The 24,719-nt window shown below is 36.3% G+C and overlaps 1 protein-coding gene and 1 long non-coding RNA gene across 7 annotated transcripts in view; one reads left to right on the top strand and one right to left on the bottom strand.

The window, feature by feature from the left end:
- Nucleotides 1-24,719, top strand: part of LOC309605137 — a 394,782-nt gene that overhangs the window by 325,899 nt on the left and 44,164 nt on the right. For both annotated transcript variants that reach the window (XR_014231242.1, XR_014231243.1), the window contains one exon: nucleotides 21,948-22,037. This is a non-coding gene — a long non-coding RNA (uncharacterized lncRNA). The remainder of the gene's footprint in view (nucleotides 1-21,947; nucleotides 22,038-24,719) is intronic.
- Nucleotides 1-24,719, bottom strand: part of GRM5 (glutamate metabotropic receptor 5) — a 547,875-nt gene that overhangs the window by 156,948 nt on the left and 366,208 nt on the right. The gene's annotated exons all lie outside the window — the stretch shown is intronic.

Consider the following 24,719-nt stretch of genomic DNA (forward strand, 5'->3'; position numbering starts at 1 on the left):
AGATTAGACAAACCTTCCTCTGAAAACAACTAGAAGGGCTGGATAAACTTTAAAAAAATCTATATAAGCTATCAGAATGCTATGTAGGCAGCCGGGGCTCAAGTGGCCAAGATCCTGGGGAGAAAAAAAAATATACTGAGGTAAGACTTTCCCTTGAGGTATGTGACAAATTCACTGAAAGTCAAGGATGCGAGGCTAAGAAGTTGGATCAAAAGCAGCACGTGAGGCTCAAGAACTTATTCTTTCATAACTGAAACTTTGTACCCATTGAGCAGTAACTCCCCATTTTTCCCTTTCCTCAGCCCCTGGCAATTAACCATCTTACTTTCCACTTCTATGAATTTGACTGTTTTAGACACTTCATATAAATGGAATCATGCAGCATTTGTCCTTCTGTGATTGGTTTATTTCACTTAGCATAATGTTTTCAAAGTTCATCCGTGTTGTCATATATGGCAATATGGTGCAACTACCATTGAAAATAGCTCGGAGTTTCCTAAAATAATTAAAATATATTACCATATGATCCAGCAATCCCACTTCTGGGTATTTATCCAAAATAATTAAAATCAGGTTGTCAGAGAGAGATATGTACCCCCATGTTCATTATAGTATTATTTACAAAAGCCACAGTGTGAAAACAACATCCATTAATGTCCATCAATAGATGAATGGATAAAGAAAATATGAAGTTTAATATTCTAAAATCAACCAGTTTACCACATTATCAGAATAATGGAGGAAAATATGACAAATTCAACATCATTCTGATAAAAAGTCCGTAGCAAACTAGCTAAGAAAGAGAACTTCCTTAATTTGTGCAAGAGTTTTATAGCAAAGATCATACACAACAATGAAATGTTGAAAGATTTCTTCCACAAGCAAAGGATATCTTCTCTTACCACTTTTCTTCAAGATTTTATTGAATGTTCTAACCAATTCAATAAGGTAATAGAAGGAGTAAATTATCATTATTCAAGGACAATTTGATTGTTTACATAGAAAATCTGAAATTATATCTAAAATACAGATTATTACAGTTAGTAGTAAATGAATTTAGTAAGTTTGGTGGATACTAGTTCAGCCTACATAAATAAATTAATTTCTATATATCTGGAACAAACAATTAGAAAATAGTATTTTAAATATACTATTTAAAAACCACCTAATAGTTAGAAATAAATCTAAGGAAGATATGTAGGATTTCTCCATGCATGTAAGAGGAATTATGGAAGACTTAAGTTAATAGAGGAAGTGCCACATTCATAAACTGGAGGAGTCAATAATGTAAAGTTGGTAATTTTCCTGAAATTGATCTATAGATTCAAGGCAATCCGAATCAAAATTCCAGCAGGTTTTATTTGGGGGGGGATGGGGGGTGAGGTGTGGAGGATATTTATAAACAAATTATAAAATTTGTATGGAAATATAAAGGACCAAGTATAGCCAAGATAATACTGGTAAAGAACAAAGCTGGGGAAATACAGTATTAGACAGTAAGACATTATGAAGTTACAACGATATACAATTTGTAGAGATAAATAGACTAATGGAACAGAATCCTACATGTATATAGAGACTTGATTTTTGACAAAAGCTACACTGCAAAGAAGTAGGAAAAACAGTTCTATTAAATAAATGATTCTGAAAAAAATGATTCTGGGTAAATTTATATTTTTTGGAAAAATACATTGATACTTAATCCACACCACTCATAAAAATCAATTCTAGGTAGACTGTAGATCTAAATGTTGCTGATTATACAATAAAGCTTTTAGATGATAACAAAAAGCTTCTAGATATAACAGAAGGAGAATATCTTCATTATCTTAGGATAAGAAAGATTTCTCAAACAGGACATATAAAGGACTAATCATAAAAATCAAGATTGTTAAATGTATTTATAATAAAATTCATAACTTATTTTGATCAAAAGACACCACTACTTAGGAGATCTCTACGTGGTGTGTGTGTTTGTGTGTTTCTGTGTGTGTGTGTGTGTATGTGTAGGTGGATAGACAGATGATAGATGGATAGGTAGGTAGGTAGATAGATAATTTGGAAAGGATTCATATCTAGAATATATGAAGAATTTCTATGAATTAATATTAAAAAAAGCCCTATAGAGAAAAAGGGTCAAGAAGTTTGAACACTTTACACCTTGCAAAATACGATTGAAATGGCCAATAGATAAAAAAGAATGCTCAACTTTATTCATTACAGCAACACAAAGTAAAACCACTATGAATAGCATTACACACAAACAAGAATGGCTAAAGTCAAAAAGACTGACACAGTATAAAATAAAAGCTGGAGCAACTGTAATTCTCAAACATTGATAGACATGTATAGCCTGGTGTAACCTACTATTTGGCAGTGTCTATGACAAGTGAATATAAGCAGACACTATGATGGAGCAATTCCACCCTTAGATATGTCCCCAGTAGAAATGCTATCACAGATACAGTAAAGCAGGGGTCCCCAACCCCCCGGCTGTGGACCGGTAGTGGTCAGTGGCCTGTTAGGAACTAGGCCGCACAGCAGGAGGTGAGTGGCGGGTGAGCGACCAAAGCTTCATCTGCCGCTCCCCATCGCTCGCATTATCGCCTGAACCATCCCCCACCCCCGTCTGTGGAAAAATTGTCTACCATGAAACCGGTCCCTGGTGCCATAAATGTTGGGGACCGCTGCACTAAAGGCATGTAGAAGAATGTTTATGTTAGCACTATCTGCAATAGGCCTATATTATAAACAACAAAAATGCTCATCACCAGCAAAAAGGATAATAAGTTGTGATTTATTCTTATAATACAATACTAGATAGCAATGAAATTGAACAAACTACAGCTACCTGAAGTAAAACACATAAGCATAAGATTGAGTGAAAAATATAAACAAAGGAGAAAAACTTATTCCATTTATATAAAGTTAAAAGAGGACAATACTAACCTATAGTGTTAGAAGTTAAGATATTGGTTCCTTTTGATGAACGTGTTCCAGCTTTCTTACTGTTATGGATTTCTAGTTTCATTCCATTGCCGTATGTGAAGATACTTGATATAACTTCTATTGTCTTGAATTTGTTGAGACTTTTTTGTGGCCTAACCTATGACCTATCCTAGAAAATGTTCTGTGTACACTTGAGAAAAACGTGTAATATGCGGCTGTTGGAAGGAATGTTCTATATGTGTCTTTTACCATATAGACCATTTGATCTATAGTGTTGTTCACATCCTGTTTCCTGATTGATTTTCTATCTGGATGACCTACTCATTGTTAAGAGTGGGGTATTAAAGTCCCCAACTATTAATGTTTTGATGTTTATTTTTTCTTTGAGTTCAGTTAGTATTTGCTTTATCTATTTAGGTGCATAATACATGTTGGGTGCATAAATATTTAAAATTGTTATATCTTCCTGATTGATTGATCTTTTTTTTTAAAATTATATAAGGACCTTCTTTGTCCTTTTTTACTTAGAGTCTATTTTATCTGATATAACTACAGCTGTCCCCGTGTTCTTTTGGTTACCATTTGCTTGAAATACCTTTTTCCATTCCTTCACCCTCAGTTTATGCATGTTCTTAAAACAAAAGTGAGTCCTTTATAGGCAGCGTATCATTGGATCTCTGTTCCTTGCTTCTTCTCTTGCTATCTTCCTTTGTCATTTGATCACCTTTTGTAGTGATATGCTTTGACTCGTTTACCATAATCTTGTGTGTATCTACTACAGGTTTTTCCTTGGTGGCTACCATGAGACTTACATAAAATATCTTACATTTGTAACACCCTATTTTAAGCTGATAACAACTTACCTTCAATAGCATACAGAAATTTTAGACTTTTACTTCTTCCCCTTCACATTTTAGGTTATTGATGTTACAATTTCCATATTTTTATATTATGTATCCAATGTCAAATCATTGTAGTTATGGTTATTGTTTTTTTTTCCTGTTAAGTAGCAGTTCTTTATTTTTTTATTATTTTTTTTCCACACACACACACACACACACACTGTATTTTATTTTTACAAGAGATAAATAAACTGACACCAAGCGTTGTAAATGGATAACCACAACAAAAGCAACAATGATTGCAATTACCAAACACGAAACACACTCATACTATGTCATAATATTGACATTCAGTCCAGTAATCCTCCACTGTAACAGCTCCTTTACTTTGCAGTGAAAATTCATTTGTATATTTTTTGCCTCTGAGTCCTTGTGGGATTTTTCTTTTTATTCAAACAGAAAGTCACAAAAATTATAATCATCCTCATCAGTTCACTCAGTCCCATGTAATTAATTTTTTTTTCACCTTGATCTTTTGTTAGCACTTTTATGAATTCATCAGTTTTCCATTAGAGTTCTGAAAATGCTTATTCATTCATTTCAGCAGTATAGTCAGTTACCAGAAACCTGTACTTGTCAGAGTCTTTTCCATGAATTCCTTGAAGATGAAACCCTTTTATAGGAACATATTTGCAAAAGCATCAGAGTACACCCAGAACTGTCTATAAATGACAAAAGACTTAAAAATGACCACGGTTAAAGATTTGATGAAAGTTCATAATAATGCAGTTGACAAGGAAATTTAGTTATTTCTGAGGTATACATTTTAAAGTAATAACTAGAATTATGACTTATAACATTATACCAGAACATATAAGATTTTTAGAAATTTCATGTAATGTCTAAAACATTTATATTAACATATTTACACACAAATAATCCAAAGAAAGTTTAGTATTAGTTGTTTTTTTGTTTGTTTTTTTATACTGCAGGTTCTTATTAGTCATCAATTTTATACATATCAGTGTATACATGTCAATCCCAATCGCCCAATTCAGCACACCACCATCCCCACCCCACCGTGGTTTTCCCCCCTTGGTGTCCATACGTTTGTTCTCTATATCTGTATCTCAACTTCTGCCCTGCAAACTGGTTCATCTGTACCATTTTTCTAGGTTCCACATACATGCGTTAATATATGATATTTGTTTTTCTCTTTCTGACTTACTTCACTCTGTATGACAGTCTCTAGATCCATCCACATCTCAACAAATGACTCAATTTCGTTCCTTTTTATGGCTGAGTAATATTCCATTGTATATATGTACCACCTCTTCTTTATCCATTCATCTGTCGATGGGCATTTAGATTGCTTCCATGACCTGGCTATTGTAAATAGTGCTGCTATGAACATTGGGGTGCATGTGTCTTTTTGAATTATGGTTTTCTCTGGGTATATGCCCAGTAGTGGGATTGCTGGATCATATGGTAATTCTATTTTTACTTTTTTAAAGAACCTCCATACTGTTCTCCATAGTGGCTGTATCAATTTACATTCCCACCAACAGTGCAAGAGGGTTCCCTTTTCTCCACACCCTCTCCAGCATTTGTTGTTTGTAGATTTTCTGATGATGCCCATTCTAACTGGTGTGAGGTGATACCTCATTGTAGCTTTGATTTGCATTTCTCTAATAATTAGTGATGTTGAGCATCTTTTCATGTGCTTCTTCGCCATCTGTATGTCTTCCTTGGAGAAATGTCTATTTAGGTCTTCTGCCCATTTTTGGATTGGGTTGTTTGTTTCTTTAATATTCAGCTGCATGAGCTGTTTATATATTTTGGAGATTAATCCTTTGTCTGTTGATTCGTTTGCAAATATTTTCTCCCATTCTGAGGGTTGTCTTTTTGTCTTGTTTATGGTTTCCATTGCTGTGCAAAAGCTTTGAAGTTTCATTAGGTCCCATTTGTTTATTTTTGTTTTTACTTCCATTACTCTAGGAGGTGGATCAAAAAAGATCTTGCTGTGATTTATGTCAAAGAGTGTTCTTCCTTTGTTTCCCTCTAAGAGTTTTATAGTGTTCGGTCTTACATTTAGGTCTTGAATCCATTTTGAGTTTATTTTTGTGTATGGTGTTAGGGAGTGTTCTAATTTCATTCTTTTACATGTAGCTGTCCAGTTTTCCCAGCACCACTTATTGAAGAGACTGTCTTTTCTCCATTGTGTATCTTTGCCTCCTTTGTCATAGATTAGTTGACCATAGGTGCGTAGGTTTATCTCTGGGCTTTCTATCTTGTTCCATTGATCTATGTTTCTGTTTTTGTGCCAGTACCATATTGCCTTGATTACTGTAGCTTTGTAGTATACTCTGAAGTCAGGGAGTCTGATTCCTCCAGCTCTGTTTTTTTCCCGCAAGACTGCTTTGGCTATTCGGGGTCTTCTGTGTCTCCACACAAATTTTAAGATGATTTGTTGTAGTTCCATAAAAAATGCCATTGGTAATTTGATAGGGATTGCATTGAATCTGTAGATTGCTTTGGGTAGTATAGTCATTTTTACAATATTGATTCTTCCAATCCAAGACCATGGTATATCTCTCCATCTGTTTGTATCATCTTTAATTTCTTTCATCAGTGTCTTATAGTTTTCTGCATACAAGTCTTTTGTCTCCCTAGGTAGGTTTATTCCTAGGTATTTTATTCTTCTTGTTGCAATGGTAAATGGGAGTGTTTCCATAATTTCTCTTTCAGATTTTTCATCGTTAGTGTTTAGGAATGCAAGAGATTTCTGTGCATTAATTTTGTATCCTGCAACTTTACCAAATTCATTGATTAGCTCTAGTAGTTTTCTGGTGGCGTTTTTAGGATTCTCTATATATAGTATCATGTCATCTGCAAACAGTGACAGTACTTCTTCTTTTCCAATTTGTATTCCTTTTATTTCTTTTTCTTCTCTGATTGCCGTGCCGTGTATTCCTTTTATTTCTTTTTCTTCTCTGATTGCCAAAACTATGTTGAATAATAGTGGTGAGAGTGGACATCCTTGTCTCATTCCTGATCTTAGAGGAAATGCTTTCAGTTTTTCACCATTGAGAATGATGTTTGCTGTGGGTTTGTCGTATATGGCCTTTATTATGTTGAGGTAGGTTCCCTCTATGCCCACTTTCTGGAGAGTTTTTATCATAAATGGGTGTTGAATTTTGTCAAAAGCCTTTTCTGCATCTATTGAGATGATCATATGGTTTTTATTCTTCAATTTGTTAATATGGTGTATCACATTGATTGATTTGCATATATTGAAGAATCCTTGCATCCCTGTGATAAATCCCACTTGATCATGGTGTATGATCCTTTGAATGTGTTGTTGCATTCTGCCTGCTAGTATTTTGTTGAGGATTTTTGCATATATATTCATCAGTGATATTGGTCTGTAATTTTCTTTTTTTATAGTATCTTTGTCTGGTTTTGGTATCAGGGTGATGGTGGCCTCATAGAATGAGCTTGGGAGTGTTCCTTCCTCTGCAATTTTTTGGAAGAGTTTGAGAAGGATGGGTGTTAGCTCTTCTCTAAATGTTTGATAGAATTCACCTGTGAAGCCATCTGGTCCTGGACTTTTGTTTGCTGGAAGATTTTTAATCACAGTTTCAATTTCATTACTTGTGATTGGTCTGTTCACATTTTCTGTTTCTTCCTGGTTCAGTCTTGGAAGGTTATACCTTTCTAAGAATTTGTCCATTTCTTCCAGGTTGTCCATTTTATTGGCATAGAGTTGCTTGTAGTTGTCTCTTAGGATGCTTTGTATTTCTGCATATTTTTAATATGCTGTTTTTTAAAAAAACTTTTAACCTAGAGTTGTAAGTGAACTATGCACCATCATTACAATATTAGAGAATCTGACTATGTATTTGACATTACCAGTGAATTTTACACATTCATATGTTTTAAAATGTTAATTAGCATTCTTTTACTTCCACTTGAAGAACACGCTTTAGAATTTCTTATAAGGCAAGTCTAGTGGTGAACTTCCTTACTTTCTGTTTGTTTTGGAACGTCTTTATCTCTCCTTCATTTCTGAAGGACAGGTTTGCTTAGTATAGTATTCTTGGTTGACAGTTTCCACCTCTGGTCAGGTGAGGTCGCTGGCTCTGTTCCCTGGCAGTGCAGTGCCACTGGTTGGATTTCTAGATTGGGCAGGGCTGTGGGCTTGGCTCAGCGATTGCTCCTGGTCGAGTAGAGTCTCAGGCTGTGATCCTCAACCAGATGGTGCCACTGACTGGACTCTGTGAAGGCAGGGCTTCACATCCGTTTTCCTGCTGGAGTGGGGCTGTAGAACAAGCTCCAAGGCCAGCACAGCTCCCTGGACCCGAGCCAGGCAGGACTGCCCACTGGACCTCTGACCAGACAGGGCAACCGGCTCAGCTCTGCAGATGGGCAGAGTCACTGGCTGGGGTCTCCACTGGGTCACAGATGCAAGGAGGAATGTGGTCTGCCAAGATCTGAGCACTAGTTGCTTCCCCATTGTCCTTCTCTGTTTCTGTCTGATCCTCAGTGGTCAAGTCCCGCAGATTTCCCAATGACCTTTGTGAGGCAGGACCCAAGTGTACCTGCTGGAAAGTATCCTGTAACACTGGGGGACCAGGATGTCCACCTTCGGCTCTTTTTTTTCCACTGGAGAAGCTATAGGCTCAGGGAAGCCCTCTCACTGTGGTACTGTGCCTGCCTGGGGAAGGGGTGATGCAGTCAGAGTGTGGCTGCTCCTCTTAACCTTCTGTTGGGGTCCTTCTCAGTCTCTGTGCTCTGGGAGAAGAGGGAGGGCTTTAGCCTCGTTCCTAGGTTCTGAGATTTTCACACTGGTGTCTTGTCGATGGATAGTTGCTAGTTGGATTTCTTGGAGCACAAATGAAGTATGGAACTGCCTGTGTCTCCATCCTGATGGTGACACTCTGGCCAGCAGTTCAGTTTCTATAGAAATTTTAAACATGAACATGACACGTTCAATTTACAGTTTTGCTAGATGGTTCTTCTATACAAATAAATTTGAAGAAAGAAAGGCAGGTATACTTATTAGGAGGTTGCTGCAGTAACTCAGGTGAGGACTGATGAGGGTTTGATAAAGAGAAGTCATCATAGGATGAAAAGTAATGAACTAAAGTAAGAAACACTATTTTTAGAGGTTCAAAGAGACAGTGTTGTTGATCAGTATTCTTTGGAGTGTGAGGTAGGAAAAGGAGTCTAGAATGACCGAATTTTCTTACTTGAGTGATCAGTACCATTTACTAATGAGAAACGTGTGTTAGGGGAGTTCAGTTTTAGATATGTTGACTTTGAAATATTTGTGAGACATTCAAGTGAATTATGTCAAGAATATAGTTACACGTGTAATCTGAAACTTAGAGAAATGTGGTCTGAGATATTTAATTTAAATGTCAACAAATCAATACTTGGTAGAACTATTAGAAGAAATACGATCACCCAATGACACTGTTTTGCATAATACGAGCAAGGGATAAATGTAGAAGTCCAGATAGTACCAATACTTAAGGAATACATGGAGAAGAAGATATTGTTTTAGGAACTTGATAAAGAAAAGGTATAGAGGGGAGAGAATACCTATGGGGAGTAGTGATGGAGAGTGGAGTGCTACCACAAAGCCAAGAAAGGCAAGAGCTTCAAAAGGAACAATATAGCCGACAATGTCAGATCCAGCAGAGAGCACAGGACTTAAAACAGTTTTTAGGAGCTGGCAGCATGACTGGGGAGTTTTGGTGGAAAGGTAAGGACAGAAGCCAGATTTTAGTGGAGGAAGGACTGAAGGAGAAGTGAGGAAGAAGACAGAGCTGATGTGGATCATGACAGAATCCTGCTGTATGTTTTACTCTAGTAAATGGTTTAGAAATAGGAGTGCAGAAGATGGATTATGGAATGGATTTTGCTAAATGATCAGGTTTATGAGAGATTTGAGGGTTTGGCTGAGAAAGTGGTTTGAATAATTAACTATGGTGTAGGATCACTAAGAAAGTCTGGCTGGCCTGGAAAGAGCTGAGATATTGGGGGGAAATGGAGAAATTATAAGACAAGGGCATTCTATGAGAGCAAGGGCATATGAAGGAGCAGTGAAAATGAGAGACAGTAAAAGCAAAAACTAGATGGTAAAAGTGAAATTAAGAGCTGATAAAAGGGTGCTTATTCAGAAAGAAGGACAGTGAATTTACGATTTCTAGGTGATGGAAGAATTGAGGATGTGCCATAATGCACATGACAGCATAGATTGGATGTTTATCTTCCTTACCTATCATGCAGCACTATTCTTTTCAATTAAATTTCATTTCAACAAATTATTTTTAAGCACCCATAGATTATCATGTTAGATTAAAGTAAAGAAATTTTACTTGAACAGGCATCAGTGAACAACATTTTAATAATGAGGTAATTTTGTTTGTTATCATCGTTACTTGTGGTTTATTTGTTGCGTTGTTTTAACACAGTGTAATGTTCATCTGATGGACAGAATATTTTTATCTAACCTGCTACATGACCCTCTTGTCTTTTCTGCTAACCAGAAAAGCACTGAATAGTATCTGTCCTGTAGAGCAGTTGGGATTTTACACAAAGAATCACACACATGCACACACATCAATATACATACTAACACATGCAGACACACTTATATGCATGCACACACACACGGATGCACATATATTTGCACAAGAAAAACAGAACCTGTTATTTTCACCTCATTTGAGACATTATTCCTTATAGGATATTTTGGAAAGGGGCAGAAAGAAAGTCATTTGTTCCAAAGAGTTGGGACAACATGATGATCTGCAGTTGTAAAATTATTGTCAATGAGGAGTACAAGATTTTAGTCAGAATTCAATACAGAAGGGTCAACAACAACAACAAAATAACACTGTGAATTGAGGCAGTTCAGTCATTCTTCTCTGGACCCATGTCTATTATTAAAGTCACCCTAGAGAAGCCTGGCAAGTTAAGAGTAATTTATTTCTGAGAAATAGACTCATTTCTTCCTCATCTTACCAAATTCATTTATTATAGATGTTTTTTAGGCTAATGAAATCATTTTTCTAGTTTGCTACTGTCCCTAAATGGTTTAAATGTACTAGCTGTGTGTGCCTGAATATCCAGTTAGAGCAAAAGTCATGTTTCAGAAGTAGAAAGGGAGAAAAAGGTATTAAGGGAAGTATATTTTATCTTTAGTAGAAAATATGACCCAGACAATAAGAGAAGAACAGAGAAGAGGTAGACAGGGCCAAATAGTTAATAGTTTAATATCTGTAATTTCAGACCAAGAAATACCACAGTATTAAAAAAAAAAGTGTAATTATCAAGCATCTATGTGGGACTGTGTTGCAGCATTTGAAACAAGCAGATGTGAAGACAAGGCACATAGCCTTATAAAGAAGCATTGAGAAGATTCAGAGAAGTATGAGGGAAGAATCAGCGTATCATTTACATGGTGGATCTAAGAAGTATTAGAGTGTAGTGGAGACTCATTCTGTGCTACATTTGGCTGGGGAAGGGGTGTTGAGGGTCACTGACCTCTGCTGCATTTTAGATGTTTGATCACTTTCTCCTTGAAAATCTCTTATCCTGTGGCTTCTGTGGTACCATACTCTTCCTGGCACTCTTCTCACTGCCCCCTGCTTTCTCCATCCTCTGGGTGAGCCTCTCTTCTTACACCTGCACCTTAGGTATTAGTGTTCACCGGGGTTTTGTCTTTTTTATTTTTTTAATTGAGATATAATTGACATACATTATATTAGTTTCAGTTGTACAACATAATGCTTCAGTATTTGTATACCTTGTGAAATCACCACAATAAGTCTAGTTATATCCATCACTATACATAGTTACAGAATTTTGTGTGTGTGTGATGGGAACTTTCAAGATCTACTCTCTTAACAACTTTCAAATATGCAATACAGTATTATAACTACGGTCAACATGCTATACATTATATCCCCATGACTTATGTACTTTATAGCTGGAAGTTTGTACCTTTTGACTCCCTTCACCCATTTTGCCCCCCCATCCCCCCACCTCTGGTAACCACCAGTCTGTTCTTTGTATCTATGAAATTTTTTTTTTTTTTAGATTCCACATTTAAGTGAGGTCATATGGTATTTGTCTTTCTCTGTCTGACTTATTTCACTTAGCATAATGCCCTCAAGGTTCATCCATGTTGTTGCAAATGGCAAGATCTCATTCTTTTTTTATAGCTGAATAATATTCCATGGTGTATATATATATATACCGCATTTCCTTTTATCTTTGGTATTTTTTACCTGTACTTTTATATACTCTCTCATTTACATTTCATGCTATAACTTCAACTGCTCTTTTTTTCTAATTACTTCTAAATATCTACATCCAGCCTTGTTATTCTTCCCAAGCTCTAAATCAGAGTATTCAACACCTACGAGACAGCTCAACCCAAGGGTACCTCCAATACAGTTTGTCCCAAACTACAATCCTCGTCATTTCCCCTGACAGAAAATGGTTGCCTTTTCTACTGTACATCCCTAGATGGATTCTACCATTATTCCACTAATTGTTTAAATCGGAGCCTTAGGGGAGGGAGGGGCAGTGTCACTCTTCCTTACCAGGGATCTTCTCCTTCCAGAAACAAAGTCATGGTGATTCCATGTCCTTATTATCTTGGGAACCTATTCCTTTTCCCATGGTGAGTTTATTTAGAAATTCATCCTTTCTCACTTGCAATAGGTGTGCAGGTCTTCCTTTGTTGTTATCAGTGAGATTTATAAAACATAAACTTAATAATACTACTTCTCTGTGTAAACATTTTCTTTGGCTCTCTTTGCCTTTAAATAAAGTCCAAACTCCTTAACATCACATAAGATCTTTCATGATATTGTCCTTGCTCAATATTATGTCTCATCATTCGCCTGTTCTTTTTGTATGCCTTGATTAAGTTCCTAGAAGACATCATGGTTTCTTATTAATCCTCCCAACTACCAGTTTTAATAATCACTCATGATTGCTTAGTCACACTCTTCTTTCCTTCATTTTATTAACTTCTACCTGTTTTTCTAACCTCATTTCAGAGCCTTCTCTTCTAAGCCTTTTGTGACTGATCAGTCTGAAAGAGATATTCATTTTTGTACCTTAAAACTCCCAGTGTTTAATTCCAATTTAGCATACATTGCATTGCATTTCAATTGTTTTTATATATATATATATATATATTTTTTTTTTTTGGCCATGCCGTGCGGCTTGCGGGATCTTAGTTCCCCTACCAGGGATTGAACCCGTGCCCCCCGCAGTGGAAGCGCGGAGTCCAAACCAGTGGTTCACCAGGGAATTCCCTATATGCTTCTGTTCTTCAAGAAATAGTGAACTTCTTAAGGATGGTGTTTTAGTTCTATAGCCCCAGCACATAACCCATTGTTTGTCAGTAAAACAGGGACTCCGTAGTATTGTATAAAAGGAAGGAGTGTGGCACCTGTTAAGGAAGAAGGACTTTGTTGTGACAAGCAAAAAAGAGATATGCTAGCAATTTAAATGGATAATGATTTTGGAAGACAGGCTGAGGTTTAAGGCCTGTGGCGGTTTCAGAGGGGAAGTAATATTTTCTGTCTTCAAGAAAATTAAAGTCTTCTTGGTTGATAAACTTTTGGTACACAAATTAATTTAGAACAACCTAAGGCTATCTGTAAGCAAATGACAAGTGTTATGATACACACTAGAAGAGAAGTTTAGCAACAGGGAATATTTACAGGAATAAGGATAGGCAGAGCAGGCTCTAAAGAAAAGAAAGGACTTGAACTAAGTTTTGATATATCCATAGGTTTTGTATAGGTTGAGAAAAAAGGGATTTTTCAGGCAAAGGGACCATCAGGTACAAGGATGGAGATTTTTATGGCATGTGTGAGTGGTGGTTAAGAATTCCATCTTAACTATTGCATTTATGGAGATCCAAATTCTCTCCAAAGATTCTGTCCCACAATTATAACTATTTTCCTGGTAGTTCTATCTAGGTGTCCCATCGTCATCTGAAACTCTAGACTTAAACTCAAACTCATCTTCTTTCTTCCCTAGTCAGTTGCTCTGTCTAGACTTCTTTCAACTCACCCAGATGTCAGAGCTTGGACTCATTCTCACACATCCCTCACAGAGTCAAGTAATGGTTTTGGCACATAATAGGCATTCTGTAAATGTTTGTAGAATCAACAAAAGAATTGGGAGTCCAGTGTGACCATGTGAAGGTTAAACACAGGGATGGATGGATTGAGTTTGGAAATGCAGAAAGAATAGCTGGTCATAACTGAGGGTCTGGACATCCTCACATGCAAGATGATCAGTGTTTGGAGAGAGAAACATCAGGTTCTGGGAACGGCAGTTCTGTTTTCATGAACCCTTGATTAAAGCCCTGAGGTTAATTATAACAAAGAACTTGGCAACCGGGATCGTTAGGAAAGTCAAAGTATGTTATCCTTTAGGGAATTTACCAGCATTCCATAAAACTTAATGTCTTGAATTTTATTTTTAACACTCTCATAAACTTCAGTCTGTCTAATTCAGTGTTTCATCCCCCTAATTCCTAATTGATTGGTTTTAGAATCGTGATTGACTGGAGTTCCACTCTAATCCCTTCCAGAAGAAGTGAGTGAGTTGTAAAATTCTCCAAAGGACATTATTAATTCAGCCTTCAATGATTATAATGTAAACTTAACAAATGTTTATTAGGCACCTACTATATATCTATGCTATCATTTGAGTTACAATGACAAATAACATATTCTTTATCCACCTTCACCCCCATCCCACCCACACTTAAGTTCCTTGGGGACAGGTATTATATCTTTGTTATATTTATATCCGAGTACTTGGCAAATAGTAAACGGTGTATAAATATTTATTGAATTAATAGATGACAAATTAAACATTATAAATGCTATGATTGCATTTATATGCACAGGATGCTATAAGAAATATAGAAATAATGACTTTTTATTACTTTTGTATCAATATTACTTACTTTATTGTTTATTACCTAGAATAGTGTATTTCAGAGAGCAGATTTTCAATTTAGTTGATAAATTTTAGAATAAGTAAGTGAATTAGACACAGTGAAATCCTCAACTCAAGTACTCCATCACCATCAAGCTGCTAGATAATAAAAGTGATTATTTTTAAAGTGGAAATTCATTAATTTAATCAACACCTATTTATTTATTTAGAACCTACTGTGTGCTAGGCAAAGCACTTAATGTTTGTGGTCAAATGGTGACCAAGACATGGTCATTTTTGTTGAAAGAACTCAGTGATTATTCATCTGAAATTATATAAAAGCAATATATATATTTGAGAAATGAAAATAATCTGATTACCTAACTGCTTTAAAACATACTTGAAATCTGTGGAAATGCAGTTAGAGTAACGAGATAACAAGTTGCTGTATAAATTAATGAATAACTTTTAAAAGTAGTTTATTGGTGGACAACCTGTAATTTCATATTTTTATTTATGATAATGTCCAGTAAAGTTAATTTTACTATATGCATTTATGTGATTAGAAGGCATGTGTTTGTGTGTGTGTGTGTGTGTGTGTGTGTATGTTTTTTCTTTTTTTAATCGTACATTTGCAGCATTATCCAGAAGCCCTGTCTTATAGTAGGTAGTGTTTTCCTGTCAATATTCACTCTTGTCCTCTCCTGTATTAAACACATGCTTTAACTCCAAAGCTGTGGGCTGATTGGTTTCAGTCAATCAGGGTTATCTCTTTTGTTGCCACAGTTATTGATTTAGATAACCTTAGTCAATATAATTAGACTTTATATTTATCCTGACCTAGTCAGAACCTTTGCTGGGAATGTGGGATGCATATATCCTCTTTGTCCATTTGGACAATGTCACATGAGATGATTGTAAAGCTGCTGAATGTTATTCTTCCACCACGAGAGAGAAACCATCCTGAGTGTGGAGCTGAAACACGAAGAGTCACTAAGAAATGGAGTCAGAGTCCTGGTCACACCATACCAAACCCTGACCACCTTGGACTTTTTTAATTACACAAAATAATCAATCCTCTTTAATGCTGAAACCAGTCTATGTTGAATTATGTGCTATTTGTATCAAAAACAAAAACATTAAATGTTATAAGTAGGTGTTAAATTGAAATGTGGCTGTTAATTCATCATTGACCATAAGGCTGTATCTTTATGCGTGATTTGCTACATTAAATGTTTAACTGGAAAAAAGAGACTTTCATTTTATTGAATACTAAAAGTTGGCAAGTTTTTAGATTAATGTTGCATATTATCACCATACATGGAGTGTTATTACTACTTCCAGATAATCAGTTACTGACAATTATGCTGTATATGTTTCAAAATATTGGAATTAATATATATACAGTATTGATAATGAACTTGTGATCCTTACTAATTAAAAATCACAACACACAGAAGAATGTGGACTTAAGGTTACAAACATGATGGATTTTTAATTGGTCTAGCCCACCCTGAACCTCTCCTCACTTGTCCATTATCTGAACCACACCATCCAAATTGTTGCTTCTTTAGTCCGCTGGCCATCAGCACTGATTTTCCTGCTTTTAACATACTTAAGCAATTGGCTAATTCTTTCCTCTCTATAATTTTCTCATTTGTTTATTAATTCATTCATTCTACATATTTATTTAGTAGCTCCTAAATGCTATGCAATGAACTTATGTACAAAACACCCAATATAACAAAAAAGATATATTTGAGGCCATAACAGTAAATACAAGTATTAACATCAAGATCACGTAATAATTTTTAATTACAAGTTGATTACAACAAGGGAAAGAAGTACAATGAAGAAATATGAGAAGCTGACTTGACCTTGTCTGGGGACCAAGAAGACTTCTCTGAAGCCAGTGTTTAATCTGAGCTCAAAAGATGAGTGATAATTAACCAAGTAATGAAATATGCCAGTAATAATTAACCAGGTAAAGCAGTATCCTAGGAAGAAGTAGCCTATTTGAAGCCATTATTTGAAGTCCTTAAGATAGGAAGGAGCATGACTCATTTACAGAAATGAAAGACGGCCAGGGCAGAGAGTGAGAGGGAGAATGGCACAGCATGCCAAAAGCCGTATCATAGGAACCTCACAGGCCACTTTAAAGATTTTAGCCTTTGTCCTAAAGACAAGTCACCGAAGAGTTTCAAGTAAGCAATGACACAATCAGATTTGCATTTTAGAAGCATCACTCTATATACTAGTTAAAATATGAAAAAAATTAGTGATGAGAGGCAAAAGTAGAAGATGCAGTTGCAAATGAAGATGCAGTTGCACTTATTCAGTAGACAGGTCACTGTAGCTTGGATGATAGTAGTGGAGATGGAAAATAGTGAAGAAATTTGAGAGATAATGAAGCATGGAATCGTGGGATTTTCAGACTTGCTGGCTATATGGAGAGGAACAGAGGATTATATGACTTTCAAATCTCCTGCTTAAACAACTGGAGGGCTATTTGTAGCATTCATTGAGAGAAGGTCCACAGAGAATACCAGTTTGGGGGAGAAGAATTCTGTTTTAAATATGGTGACTTTCTAATATACAAGTAGAGATGTTAGATATGCTAGTTTGGGATTCCAGAGACTTTGCATTGGAGACATGAATCTGAGAATGAGGATTCTAGACTTTCAGGTTATAAAAGAAACCAAATACAAACTAACTGTGTAAGTACATATATGTATGTATGTATCCTAACTATTCTGTCTATCTGTCTGCCTGCCTGCCTAAGTATCTATCTATCTATCTGAATTCTGCTGCCTTTCATTACTGAGAAGTCCACTCATAGAGTTGGCTTCACATTATCACTATAACCTGGGGCTCAAAATATTTTATTAACTCCTTTAATTTAGAAGTTGGGAGGGAAGTTGGATTAAATTGGTTTGAAAACTATGTGGAAGGTAAGTCGAACAAGTGACATTATGCTGAGGAACAACCCTATTGATGCCACTTGACTTCACCATACTTGATTTGTATTAATTAAATTCAGTAAGACACAAGCTTGACCATAGGCTGGACAAACACATTTTAAGTAAGGCAGTTTTCTGCTTTTGAGTTCTTAAACTTGGAACTCACTCCCTCAGCCCTATATGTTTCATGGCACCTTCCTTACTCTCCACTTTTTTTTCATCCATTTAATAAGAAACAAAACCCCCAAAGTCCTGAGAATTGCTACAGTTTCAATGATTAAACCACTGATTTACTTACACAAACCAAGCCTATTACCTTTCTCCTGGCTTCTCCAGATGCTGTGCTGGTGTTCTATGAACAGTCACTTCAGTGACACTCTCAGCATTAAACCAAAATTTCACATCTTCTTGATCTTTCATCATGTTTACATCTCACTTCTGTCACATCACGCTCACCATTTTCCTTCTTGAGCCTTCCTGATGTTCTGAAAAGCACTCAGAAAGAAGTGTATAAGAAAGATGGTGAAGGAGGAATGATGATATGGGTCCACTCTGTCAGGAGTACCTCATGATATAAATGTCCCACTTGACTCTTAGGAGGTCCTTGAAGAGGCTACTTCTTTTTTTTTTAAGTTATTTATTTTTATTTTTTTGGCTGTGTCGGGTCTTAGTTGCGGCAGGTGGGATCTTCGTTGAGGCATGCAGGATCTTTTGTTGTGGCACGAGGGCTCTTCGTTGCAGCGCGTGGGCTTCTCTCTAGTTGTGGCATGTGGGTTTTCTCTGCTCTAGTTGTGGCACTCGGGCTCCAGAGCGTGTGGGCTTTGTAGTTGTGGCGCGTGGGCTCCAGAGTACATGGCCTTTGTAGTTTGCAGCCCGAGGACTCTCTAGTTGAGGTGCCCGGGCTCAGGAGTTGTGGCACGTGGGCTTAGTTGCCCCGCGACATGTGGGATCTTAGGTCCCCGACCAGGGATCGAACCTGCATCCCCTGTATTGGAAGGTGGATTCTTTACCACTGGACCACCAGGGAAGTCCCAAAGAGGCTATTTCTTTACACATAAGATTTTTTTTTCTAATCTAGAGCTGGATTGAGAGATCCCTTTAATGAAGAGGCCTACATCACTTAACAAAAGGAAAAGAGTATGTTGGAACAAAGTTGGAAATCGGAAATTCATCATGGTGTCAAATACTATGTGAAAAAGGTAGTTGAGAATTATAGATGAGATTACAACTAGAATTTTGCAAGATTCTGTGGCTTTTGTAAGACATCCTCATGACTAATTCTAAGTCTCATATTCAGTGTCCTTCATTGCATCTTAGACCCTCCTCTTCAAGACACTTGAGTGGACTTGCTCTCAGAATCCTTGTCAGCATTTCAGTTTTTCTCTTTGTATCCCCTTCTTTCCTGGATCTTCAAATTTGCAGAGGTCTCAACATCTTAAAAAATATAACCGTCTTAATTTGCTCCTGTCCCTGCCCGTTACATCATATTTATTCCTTTTTATTCACTTTCAAACATCCATTATGAAGCACAATTTATACTTCCATTTTTCCACCAATTCCTTACTTTTTAGAAGTCATCTTCCTTTCTACTCTTCCTCCAAAAACTGGTTTGTCAAAGTAAATAAATATTGACTCTTTTCTTTGCAATATTTGTCCTTTTTCCCTTTGACTCTCTGGAGCCCTTTCTACTTGAAACTCCTTCCTCTCTTTGGTTTCACGATCCAGTGCTACTTGACCTGGAGTTACTTTTCTACTCCTTTTCTTCCTTTACATTTCTGGATTATATTTCCCCTCTTGTCCACACACTCTAGAGGTTGAGCACCTCTCTTCTTGTTAATCATATCACATGTTCTTTCTCTTGAGAAGTCTTACCATTCTCATGATAATTGCTTGTCCTACTTATTGAATTATCCAAATTGTAGCCACCAACTGCCTGTCACATACTTACCCATGAAAAATCTAGTGTTCACATAGAACAAGATTACCAATATTTTTAGTGCAATTTAAAATTTATGATTACTGTATGATTTAAATCCAATAAACTGATTTTAAGTAAACTAGGAGTCAGGGCGCAGAATAGGTAACTTATTTCCCGGTGTATCGGTACACGTCTATGGGGCTACTGGCAAGTTGGCTGAAGTAAAGAGGCAGAGCCTGAAAGATGCAAGCAGCATCATGCAACTTTCTTGTGAATATAATATAAAAATTTAGCAACAGTCTTTCCTTGGAGAATAATTATTTTAATAAAAATACTGAGCTTACAACTCAAATCAGTAAAAAGTAAACACTGATTATAATCAGGTATGGTGTTATATATAATCATGTCTTGCAATAATATATAGGACTGTGGACTACCTCTCTATTTAGCTCTATGGAAACTACCACCATAATATCTATCAGTTATTCAAACACTAAAAAGAAATGTTTGTGTACCATCTCTTTTTTCTCTTTAAATCCTACTTATTCTTCAAGTACACATTCTGGTATTAATTACTTCCTGACACTTTATCCAGTCCTCCCTTCTGTCTCAATAATGAATCAGTTTTTCATACACCTGCTTGTGATGCTTCGTTTGTATGCCTATTAATGCAGTTACTTCTAATTAGAGTTGGACAGGGTATAGTTAGGTGTTTACTTGTGTATATTATCACTAATTTGTGATCTCCATGACTTAAAGGAGGCTTCCTTCCTTCAATCTTTCCTTTTTTCTCTCCTTCTCTCCTTCCTTGCTCCCTTTCTCGCTCCCTTCGTTCTTCTTTCTTTCTTCGTATTTTCCCCATGTCTGGTTCATTATAGCTGCTCAATAGCTTACTGGTGTTTAAACTGAATAGTCTTATTAATCGGCTGACATATTAGGCAACCATTTGTGTCAAGCATTTTCAATGATGTCAGTTTCATTACTAACTTAAATAGTTAATTTCTCAACTCTGAAACAAAAGCAAAATACTTCTTTCCCAACTCATGTAAACATTATGTTATTCATAAAGTTTTAGTCCAATTTTCAAGTTTTTTTTCCTCCTAACAATTTCTGACAATGAGTCATAGCAACAATGCCACCACAGGTGGGTCTCAGGGGATCATTGTCGCCACAAGGCATTGCATTAATTTCACACTGTGGTTTATTAATGGTATTGTCAATACCCTCATGAGGTATGAGTGTTTGTGAATCCCTGATGTTTCCTGATTATTCGGCTTGCACTCTAGTCCTTTACCAAGAAGTCCTTCCCACTAAGTTGTCAACAGGAAAAACAATGACTAATGGCAGATCATGTAGCTATGCACACAATCATCTTATATTACCTAAGCATTTTATATTGTGCCTGTTAATTTTATTTATTTACTTATTTATTTTTCTTCTGCTAGACTAAAACATGTTCATGATTTCCTAGTTATAATGTGATAAGCTATGCATGGAATTATCAGAATGGAGTCTGTCAGTTGGCATTGTCCTCAAATTCTTGAATACCCACTCAAAATCTCTTAATAAGTTTTATTATTTGTAAATTAGTTTTCCGTATAAATTAATTTATGATTGGTAGTTTAAAAAGTCTTTGTGCTCTCATGCAAGATTCAATTAACTACTTTGGATAAATGAAAACTGATTACATAGGAAAAAATCATTCAACAGCTAAAAAAATATTTAATGAGCCCTATTATGTGCCAAGCACTGACCTAGGCACTGGCAAATCAGGGGAGTAAAGGGATAAGAAGGGTGGCTTCTCTTTTAAAGTGCATTAAAGGGGGACTGGCAGAAAAAACAAATACAGACACACACGTATATAATAACTTTAGATAGCAATATTTGCTCTAATACGAGTAAAGTGCAGTGGATTAAATAATATCGTGGAGGGGACAGTGGTATCTCCGTTAGAGTGATCAGGAAAGAGAGTTCTGAGTTTATGATATTTGAACTCAGACCTGACTAATGAAAAGGGAGCAGTCACACAGAAGTCTGGGAAAAGAATATTCCGGGCAGAGAAAAATGCAAGGGCGCTGATGCAGAAATAAGCATTCTTTTCTAAGAATAGAATGAAGAACAATGTAGCTGAAGCATAATGAACAAAGGGAGAGTGGGTTAGAGATTCCTTTGAAGATGCAGCCAGGGATCCAATCACATTGAACCGGTAGGCCATTTTTATACTAAATGTGATGTGAAACCTTTTGGATGTTTTAAGCAGAGGAGTCACATGTCTGATTTATGTTTAAGGACTATTCCAGATACTCTGTGGAGACTGTACTACAGGGAATCAAGAACGTGATTAGAGAGTTCATTTGGGAACCTAATACAGTAGTCCAGGTAAGGAATGATGATGGCTTGGAACTGAGAGGTACAAATGTTGGTGATACCAATTATTGCACTGGATGTATACTTTGAAGTTTAAACATAGTACAATTTGTTGTTGGATTGAATATGAGGAGTGATAAATAGAGAGGAGTAAAGGGGGGGCCCAAAGGTTTTGGCTTGAACAATTCATGGTAGAAACAGAATTAAAGTGGAGATGTCTGGGGGTGGAGCAAGGTTTAGAGGCACAGATCAAGTTACCTATATTAATATGCTAAATATAAAATGCCTATTAGATGTTCAAGTTAAGATGTTGAGAAAGCAGCTGAATAGACGAGTCTGGAGCTCAAAGGGAGAGTTCCAGCCTGGAGATGATAAAATTTCAGAATCAGCAGCAAGAGAGATGACCTTCAAAACCATAGGAAAAATGAGAATATGAAGCAAAGAGCATAGGACAGCTGTACTCTGCTTTTCACAAAGCCTCCCTCCTTCTTCCTTCCTCCCCTCCTTCTCCCCACCCTCCCAGACCCCTACACCCTCCTGCCTGATTGCTCAGCTGGAAGTGGTCCTTCTCCAAACTCCCTTCAAATTCCCATCTCAGGGCGCTCTCACAGCACTGACTAGATTTTGCTTTCTGTTACAGTTATGTTTTATCTTTATCTCCTTTACGAGACCCTCAGACAAGAGTCCCACTTGGAAGCTTCTGGACTTTCTGATCAGTTTGCCTGCAAATGTTATTTCCTTTCCCAGGCCCTGCTCTTCCCCCAGCATTTTATCTAGGCTACACGTGTTCATTGGGCAGGGCCTCTCCTCCCCCAAACCTTCCCTAGCCTCCCAATCTATATGAGGCTCTGGTATAACTCCAGACTTAGGTTCTCCCAGGAAAGGAAAGCCAAATCGGATGTCCATCATTAAAAAATAGGTATTTCACACCTATCTACACACATGATGGTGGAAAATGAATTATACATACTTTACATCTAAATGTATTTCTATATAGTTTCACTAGGAAAAATGGGAATTTTCAATTCAATATGTATATCTATATGGTGCTTTATATTTAGAAAAGTCCCTTCACCAACATTATTTAATTAACTCATTAGAGTTCTCATGCTAATTAACTGTTAGTATTATTATACTACTATGTATGAGAAAAGTAAACGTTAGGAGCCTTTAAAATTTTTATCTAAATTGCAAGATAGTGACAGTACTGAGAGTCAGATCCAGAAGTCCCTATGATTGCAATCTTCCTTCCACTCTAACAGCTTATTCTGGAGCCCCAAATGTTTCATTTTAGCCTTGACTTAATTTTTAATCTTCCTTTCACTAGGTGTATTTACATACACACATTCACAGGCATTTATATATACATACTCATTTACATGAAGTGGTCAAACAGGCTGGGCCATCTGGAAAAGTGTTGGATGAGAAGTGAGAAGGGCAGTGTGACAGGTATGATTACAGACCTGTAAAGTGAAGCGCTATAAAGATCTACCTTCAGTACTGGACTCAAATACTAAAGACTTCAACTCTGAGGATCAGATCACTGGGTATTTAAATAAATGTCCCAAAGGCACTGAATAGTGGATAAAATAAAGTTTACATCTTAACACCTCATTGTTACATAATCTCTTTCAATTTTCCTTAATTGTATTTAATCTTAAATCATTGTATTCCCAGTAGCTATAATTAAGGTGCAAGTGGACAATGAACGAGTTATTTTCTGATGCTCAGACTCTCAGAATTATATTCTCCAAATTTCAGTACGGACCTCAAGAGCATTCATGAAATATTGACCAAGAGTGGGATGTCTTATATTTTAACAAAGTTTATTTTATTTCATAATGAAATATTGCCTAGTGAAAGTCAATTTTTAAGGCACACAGAAATAATCCACTTAGAAAACTTTTCAGTTATCCTGAGACTATTCTTTGTTATATAGACAAATTCTAAAGGAAAAAAGATTACCCAAATATTTTATTCACTTGTCCCAAAGATATCAAAGAGGGGCACAATCTCTATAATTTATCTGCTCACCAAGTATATTATATTATATTAATTATATAATTAATTATATAATATATTATATAATTATATGAATTATATGCATTATATTAATTATAATAAATATTCATAGATGCGTAGTAGAAAAAGAATTGACTTTGAATCAGACAGAGCTGAGTTTGATTCCAGCCGCCTCCTCAACTTTTTAGAAGATTACATCTTGAGCAGTTAGTTAACTTCCATGAAACTCACTTTCATCATTTGCAATATGTGAGACAAAAGCACCACCTCTACATAGTTATTGTTATAATTAGTGTTAAAACACAAAAAGCACCATACAAAACAGACACTACATGAAAGGGTCATTGTGTAGATAGGATAAAAATTCATACCATAATGTTCACAGTATCTAGTACAGTACCTGGCCCCTAATTATACTGAGAAATATTTGTTGAATGAATGAATACTAGAAACTGCTCACTGCCATACTGAAAAGACAACCCAGTGTTTCAACAGTTCTCCACATGTAAAAACAAAACATTCATCCTTATTTCATTCAACAAATATATATCAAATGCCTGCACTGTGTTAGGCTCTGGGTATAGTGAATGTGTGCAACTTTCAGACAAGTTAGTAAAACAGGTCCCTGAATATGCAATTTCCATACACTGTGATGAGTTCAGTAGCACAAAG

This window comes from Balaenoptera borealis (assembly GCF_965194805.1).
Source record: "Balaenoptera borealis genome assembly, chromosome: 11".
In the NCBI taxonomy this organism is placed as follows: domain Eukaryota; kingdom Metazoa; phylum Chordata; class Mammalia; order Artiodactyla; family Balaenopteridae; genus Balaenoptera; species Balaenoptera borealis.